This window comes from Malurus melanocephalus, unplaced genomic scaffold, assembly GCF_030028575.1.
Source record: "Malurus melanocephalus ecotype Western Australia unplaced genomic scaffold, MMel_1.1 scaffold_215, whole genome shotgun sequence".
Classification (NCBI taxonomy): domain Eukaryota; kingdom Metazoa; phylum Chordata; class Aves; order Passeriformes; family Maluridae; genus Malurus; species Malurus melanocephalus.
This window is the reverse complement of record NW_026623447.1, coordinates 932748-939844: the sequence shown is the minus strand read 5'-3', so window position 1 is coordinate 939844 and position 7097 is coordinate 932748. Positions and strand designations below refer to the sequence as shown.

The 7097-nt window shown below is 44.9% G+C and overlaps 4 non-coding genes across 4 annotated transcripts; 1 reads left to right on the top strand and 3 right to left on the bottom strand.

Moving 5' to 3' along the window:
* Positions 1 to 101: 101 nt before the first annotated feature.
* On the bottom strand, positions 102 to 173 carry TRNAQ-UUG (transfer RNA glutamine (anticodon UUG)). The gene has a single exon. It is a non-coding gene; the product is annotated as a tRNA-Gln (tRNA).
* Positions 174 to 1053: 880 nt separating this feature from the next.
* TRNAQ-CUG (transfer RNA glutamine (anticodon CUG)) lies at positions 1054 to 1125 on the bottom strand. The gene has a single exon. It is a non-coding gene; the product is annotated as a tRNA-Gln (tRNA).
* A 1037-nt stretch (positions 1126 to 2162) lies between these two features.
* TRNAM-CAU (transfer RNA methionine (anticodon CAU)) lies at positions 2163 to 2234 on the bottom strand. The gene has a single exon. It is a non-coding gene; the product is annotated as a tRNA-Met (tRNA).
* An 845-nt stretch (positions 2235 to 3079) lies between these two features.
* LOC130578184 (U6 spliceosomal RNA) lies at positions 3080 to 3186 on the top strand. The gene has a single exon (XR_008965847.1). It is a non-coding gene; the product is annotated as a U6 spliceosomal RNA (small nuclear RNA).
* The last annotated feature ends 3911 nt before the right edge of the window (positions 3187 to 7097 follow it).

Genomic DNA, 7097 nt, shown 5'->3' with positions numbered 1-7097 from the left:
AGAGCCTGACACAGTTCAGGTCARGGAAACCCTTTGGCGCTGAGCTGGAGCTTCATCTTCGTCGGGTCTGCCCCTGCCGCAGCAAAAGGGAGACCTGAGGCAGGTTCTACCGAGATTTGAACTCGGATCGCTGGATTCAAAGTCCAGAGTGCTGACCATTACACCATAGAACCGGAAGGTGCCTTTTGTGCCTGCTAGCACTGCTAATAAATCCATAGCACACGAATCCCCCTGGAAAATCGCTCTTTTTTATCTTTGTGTCTGCGATAACCGACAGGAATCTAATATGACCTCAATATTCATGTTTGTTCTGAGTTTCTGCAATATTCGTTGTCTTCACGGAATCGTGGAATGATTGKTTGAAAGAGCCCGTAAAGATCATCCAGTSCCRACCCCATGCCATRGGCAGGGATTCTTCCACTATCCCAGRTTGCTCCAAACCCTGTCCAACCTGCCCCTGAATGTTCCCCATGATGGAGTTTCCYYGGGCGACCTGTGCCAGGGCMRCACCACCCTCCCAGGGAAGAGTYCCTTTCCAATAYSCCMTGTCATTCYCCCTTGTTCTGTCACTCCGGTTCATTGTCCTAAGYMCCTCTCGAGCTCTCTTGGAGCCCCACTGAGCACTGGGAGGCCACAATAAGGTCACCCCTGGTATAATGAAGGCAGAAAGCAAATATGAACTCTGGGAGAACACCTGCTATCAGAGACACCCCAAAACTTCATCCCTGCTCCAGAGCTCAGCAGCTGCACTTTGCTGATGCACAATTTAGAACTGTGTTTCCACACAGGCAATTTAAAGCATAGAAATGAAAAGAAAAAAATATTCTGTGACATGCCTGAGAGTTTTCTGATAATTTGCGTCAGAAAATCCTAACCTGACTGCARAAAGTATTKAGATATGCGGGAAAAAARTCAGAAAAATTCTACCATTGCTTAGTSGTCTACCTCAGATAGATATCCCMTGGGATAGCATGGGATATTTATGGCATTCCGACAGTGCATGAAAAACGCCTTAAAGTGATTTTCCACGCTTCTGCCCCGGCAAAAACAGTAAGGTTCCACCGAGATTTGAACTCGGATCGCTGGATTCAGAGTCCAGAGTGCTAACCATTACACCATGGAACCGCACAACGTGACTTCCCGAGCCGTGCCTACTGAGCCAAATGCAGCAAAAACAATTTATAAAATTGTTCTATGGATGTGTAACTAAAATCCTAAAATCCTTGCATTGTTTTTCTTCCGTGTATTCTGCACCTACTAATYCCATGTAAGAATTGCGCTGTTTCTCACACTTGACAGCCCTGAAAACAATGCCCATTGAGGAGCATTGTGTCATTAAGTTCACGGGGCTGTTCCCTCAGATCATGCGATCCAGAAGCTGAATACAGACTTACAACACCACGTGCACTGACTTTTACATCCCGTTTTTGTTTTCATTTTGCTTTGCTGCGTTTTGTGCTGACASTCTGCGTGCTATATTTGACATTGCCACWATGTTTCATTTAAACAGGCAAGACAGGCAGAAACTACAAATGGATGCAATGAGATTTTCATGCCTAATTAAACACATGGACCTCCTGGAGCGGGTCCAGACGAAGGCATGAAGATGCTCAGRGGGCTGGAGCACTTCTTCTGTGAGGAAAGGCTGRGAGCTGGGGTCGTTCAGCMTGAAGGAGAGAAGGCTCCAGGGGGACGTTGTGACCTTTTAATATATACGGGAGCTTTTAACAAAGAGAAGAAACTTTTTACCACAAGCGTGCTGAGGCACTGGCACAGGATGCCCAGAGGGGTGGCGGATGCCCCATCCCTAGAAACATTCAAAGGCGGGTTGGACCGGGCTCTGAGCAGCCTGGTCTGTCCCTGACCATGGCAAGGGGTGGGACTAAATGGCCTTGAAGGGTCCCTTCCAACCCAAACCGTTCTGTCATTCTATGAAAACTTCAAATCGTACTATAAAAAAGGTTGTAGACTTTGCACTGCTGTGCACTGTCCGTCCTTTACTCGCACCGTTACACTGCATGTTCCCAAAATAATTTAGGAAAAACAACTGTCCTCGCGCCCGCAGCACCACTGCTCCCCACACCCAAAAGGGACCAGCAGAAAGCACGGAGCCGCCAGGCGCTGCACCGGAAAGAGGAAAAGGGAGAAAAAAAAACCGTAGCTAGCAGAGGATGGTTTCGATCCATCGACCTCTGGGTTATGGGCCCAGCACGCTTCCGCTGCGCCACTCTGCTGCTCCTATGAAGGAGGTGTCTCGCCCCACCTTAGAACCAGTAACGCAATACGGTCCTGGCTCTGTTCGATTCGCTGTATGGATGTGTTCCCTCCCCGTCCCTGCACCCACGGGGTCCCGCTACAGCTGCCGTGTGCCGGAGATACACCCGAAAAACATAAGGACCAATGGTCATTAACTGGAACACAAGAGGTTTCACCTCAGCAGGAGGAAGAACTTGCCCCTGAGGGTGGCGAGCACTGGAACAGCGGCTCAGGGAGCTGCGGAGTCTCCCTCTCTGAAGACATTCGAACCCAGCAGGGCGCGTTCCTGTGTCACCTGCTTCAGGTGGCCCAGCCTTGGCAGGGGGATGAACTGCCTAATCTCTAGAGGGCCCTCCGACCCGAACGGTTCTGTGATCCTGTGAAATAACAAATGGCTTCAACTGCACGCATATCGCCACAGGTGACCAATATTAACTAATTTAGGTTCGAACCACCGATGTGTCGCCACAGAAAGGTGTCACACRGCCCAGCTGCTCAGCGCCGAACACCGCCCGGCGGCCCCTCGGACCTCATTGATAAGGAACGGCTCCGCGAGGAGCGCCCGGTACCGCCCCGCCCCACAATGCTTTGCGCGTATTTACTACAGCGGGCTAATTTGCATAACTCGGGTTATGGCGGATTTGGGCTCTGTCTCCCCACCCTCCACCGCCGCCGGCCCGTCAGACCCTCGGTTCGGCACGGTGCTGTGTACGGCTGCTGCTGCTCCCACCGGCAGCGCTATCTTGTTTCATTCTCGGTCACCCTGACCTTGCGGAGCGCGGACTCTGGGGCTATAAAACAACACGGGACRACTCAMMGATTCGTGCTCGCTTCGGCAGCACATATACTAAAATTGGAACGATACAGAGAAGATTAGCATGGCCCCTGCGCAAGGATGACACGCAAATTCGTGAAGCGTTCCATATTTTTTTCTCCCMCCCAGCCCTCCAAATGCTGGAAGAGGAAGCTCCGGGGTGACCTCTCTCTCACAGGTGAGAGTCMGGCTCTACCCCCAGGTAACAACAGCAGGATGAGAGGAGAGCTGCACCGGGGAGGTTTAGGTTGCACATCAGGAAGATTTTCTTTTTGAAAAATGCGATTAAACATTAGAATGAGTGCCCAGGTTGGAGTCACCGTCCCTGGAGGTGCTCAGGAAGTGACTGCACATGGCATGCAGTGCCATGGTGTGGTTGACAAGGTGGTGTTTGGTCCAGGTTGGACTCGATCTCAGAGGTTTTACCAATGTGATTGATTCTGTGATTCTGTGAGCCCCCTCTGGCACCCCACCAGTTCGCAGGACCCCCAGAGACACAGCCGTGATGTCCTTTCCTACTGCTCCCATGCCAAGGTGTCCCTGGTCTACAAGGATGGGCACTTTTTGTATTTCACCTTCTCATYATCCCTCGCCTCCTCCGCACGCAGCACAGTGCGGGTTCTGGCACTGCCAAGTTCTGATCACTGCATGGCACACATGTCAATGATGGGTATTCTCTATTTCTCACTATTTCCCTCTGAGGATTGTCTCCCCAAAATGGTTTTATTTCATGCAGGGTGTCTTAAGCAAGGCAGTGAGACTCTGCTCCACAGAACAGTTAATCCCCCTCGGAATTGCTTAAGTGCTTCCACAACATGAGTAGTTCTTGCTCAAGAACTGCATGTTCTGTAATTCACTTTCTTTCTGCACACCACAGGATCTCACTTTTGCGGGATTCAGTGYTGGCTACCAGAAGAATGGGGAAGATTTGGCAAAAAGAGCAGCAGTGAAGGAACAAGTACAACCCAGTTACCAGAGGCCAAAAAGCTCAAGTTCCTTTGTCTAGCGGGTGTGTAAGCAAGGCACTGAATCAATATGGAGTGTTTCTCTTAAAGATCTACAGCTMCTGTAAGAGAAAGTTATTTTTGGAAGGTGTTTTATGAAGAGGTAGTGCTTTTTTGGCTTTGGCACTGGGAATTTTGTTTTTATTCAGCCTGAATCCTGTGATGGTGTGAGTGAAGCTAAATGAGGTGGATGCTMTTTGAAAGAAAAAGCAGAACACAGGCAGATGGTGAGGGGGAGAAAGTAAAAATAGGAAACATGAAACAAATATATTGTTAGAGATACCATTTTTCTGTAGTAAAAATGCTTTCGCTTCTTGGTTTGATTGGCTTCCTTTTTTTTTAACTTCATGTTTTCTGCATGGAAATTTTATTGCATGTTAGGTACCACACAGCATAATTCAGTTGCTTTTTAAGATAARACTTACTAATTCTTTTCAGGTATGATGATAACAGATAAAAGAACAAAGTTATGAAGCTCACGTGAAAGAATTTAAATGAGATGAATCATCCAACCTCAGCAGTGAAGAACAAATGTGAGGAATTCTTCTTCAGTATTACTTGGATTACACTGCTCAAGGTGCAGTGAGAATGCAGGTTTTGACTTCATTGTTCTTAAAATCTGTTAAAATAAAGGAGTTCCTATGTTGTATCATGAAGGTCCAAATTCATTCAGAAATGAGTGTGGTCTCTGAAAGCCTCCCCCGTTAACTGTCTATGTTTTATATTCTGTTCTTAAGGTGTTCTGAATTTGAAGAGTTCTGAAAGTGCTAAGGACCTAGCACAAGCAGTCTCCTGCTGGAATGAATCATGTGGTGATAWACCTTGTGGTTCTCAGTTTTCAGCTTTGTTCTTATTTCTATTTATTAAATAGTTGATTTGATTCTGATTTGGGTTAGAAACAGACTGGTTACAAGACGAAACATGGTTTTTGTGGGGCTGATTCACGTTACTGCTGTGCTGTGTCTTTTAATGGGGTGTCAGTATGGAACATGGAAATAAATGGCTTTGTGCCAGTGCCATAACTCCCTTTTTGTCTAGAAATAACAATTATGTAACAAATGCAAAAAGCAAAGTGAAGACTCCCTGCAATAGGACATTATGAAGTCCAAAATATTAAGAGRAGTCTAAAAGGGATTGTGTTCCTAGGGTGTAGGTGTTCCCACACCTGCTTAATGTAATGATTTGGATTCACTCTYATTTTCCAAGTCCTTCAGTCACGGGTAACTGGAATCTGGGAGAACACSCAGTGAAAGGTCTGAGCTTCCCATGCATTCTGAAAACAGGCTACTTGGCTACATCAACTTGGTCTCTGCGTGGGTTTTATTCTATTACACAGATACATCAATTACTGTATGAAGAAGGTTGCACTGGCGTTTCCAGGGAGCAGTTTCTCAATCCTGTCTCACAAATACTCATACAACACAAGATAAGTGGGGTATTTAAAAATGCTGCTAGGTTAACTGATGGCTCTTGTAGCAACACAGGGCATTTTGAAATTAAAATTACACTTCAGGAGGCCAAAGGCTTCTGGGGTTTGTAAGGTGCACTAYTGCCATCCTAACAGCTGCATGCTAAATGAGAGATGTTTGCTCTGGAAACTACTGAAGTACAGTGAAATATTCATCAGCAGAAAGGTSATAGTACAGCCAKGATTCTCAATTGATGGGAGAGAGTGAGTTGAACTAATGTGGCTGCGAGACTTATACAAACCTCTACAAATATATATGCAAATAGATACATAAACCTCTGAAATTCCTTCCTGCATGGATGCAGTTTGGGACTGGGAGGAGGCAGCTTCTGCACCTGGTGCTCTGAGTTCCCTGTCTGTGCATTTGTGTGGAAAACAAACCTCAGCTTGTGCTGGGCCTGGGGCACTGGCGTTGGTATTTGACTCCTGAGCAGCAGCTGCTGCTTTGTACGACACACTTCCTTATACCAGGAATGCTGTTCATTTTGGGACCTGCCTGAAACCACTCAGGGATAAAATATTCACCTTGCTGACAGGGATGTCCAAGTGGAAAAACCAGCATAAATGTAAATATTARTGGCATTGAAAGCATTCCCTTGCTGTGTCTGTCAGACAGGATCAGCTCAAGCAGCTGAAATAAACACTGTCTGGCAGATGCTAATGAGATGAACAGGAAAAATACCCTCACAAATATGGGAAATACACATTAACTTAATGGCTTTCAATTTTTTTCTTATGCAGTAATTAATTTTTGAGGACACCAATCTGTKTTTACATGTTATTTTWAACTTTACTAGCATGCGTAACAGCAGTAGCTTGCCTAACTTAGTTGGCATAAAAGGTGAGTTGCTGCATAACTGCTTTTGTTTCCAAATCACTTGGTAGAAATAAATGTTGTTTGTACCCTGTTGCTTCTCTCAACAGCTTTGTGATTTCAAAATAAACAGGAAACTTAAGCACACAACAGGTTTTGGTKTTAACAGAGTTCTGCTCTGTGGAATGCGAATCTATTTGTACAAACAATAACTATATTTTTGAAGGCAATAGGAAGAAGTAAATATGAAAATCCTCCTAAATAGTCCTATTTACTTGGAAAGAGTATAACCAAGTATGTATTTTACTGAAAAAAAATGGTGAATGATGAGCAATTATATTTAAATTAAATGGGTAAAGTATGTATGTATCATTCAGAATTTGTATGTATGTRTCATTGAGAATATGGGCTATTTTGAGCAAAATTATAATTAAGATACAACAATTCTTTTATAATTTTCTTCTCTGTTAATTCATATAGTAAAATGTACTATGAAAATCTGCTCACAGGCTGAAGCTGCAAATGAGAAAAGTGACAGATTTCAGGAAAGAAGGCTCTTTTCTTCAGTTCTTTATTTTCAAGTTATGTAAATGTTGGACAACAAACAAAAAAAATTGTTTTGGTTATTCAGCTGATTCAGAAAATGCAAATACTTTTACAAGCTGTCAGACATCTACTAGTACTTGAGCAAACTTGCTTGGATTATTACTGTGACTACAAGTAGAAATGAAAGTAGAAGTG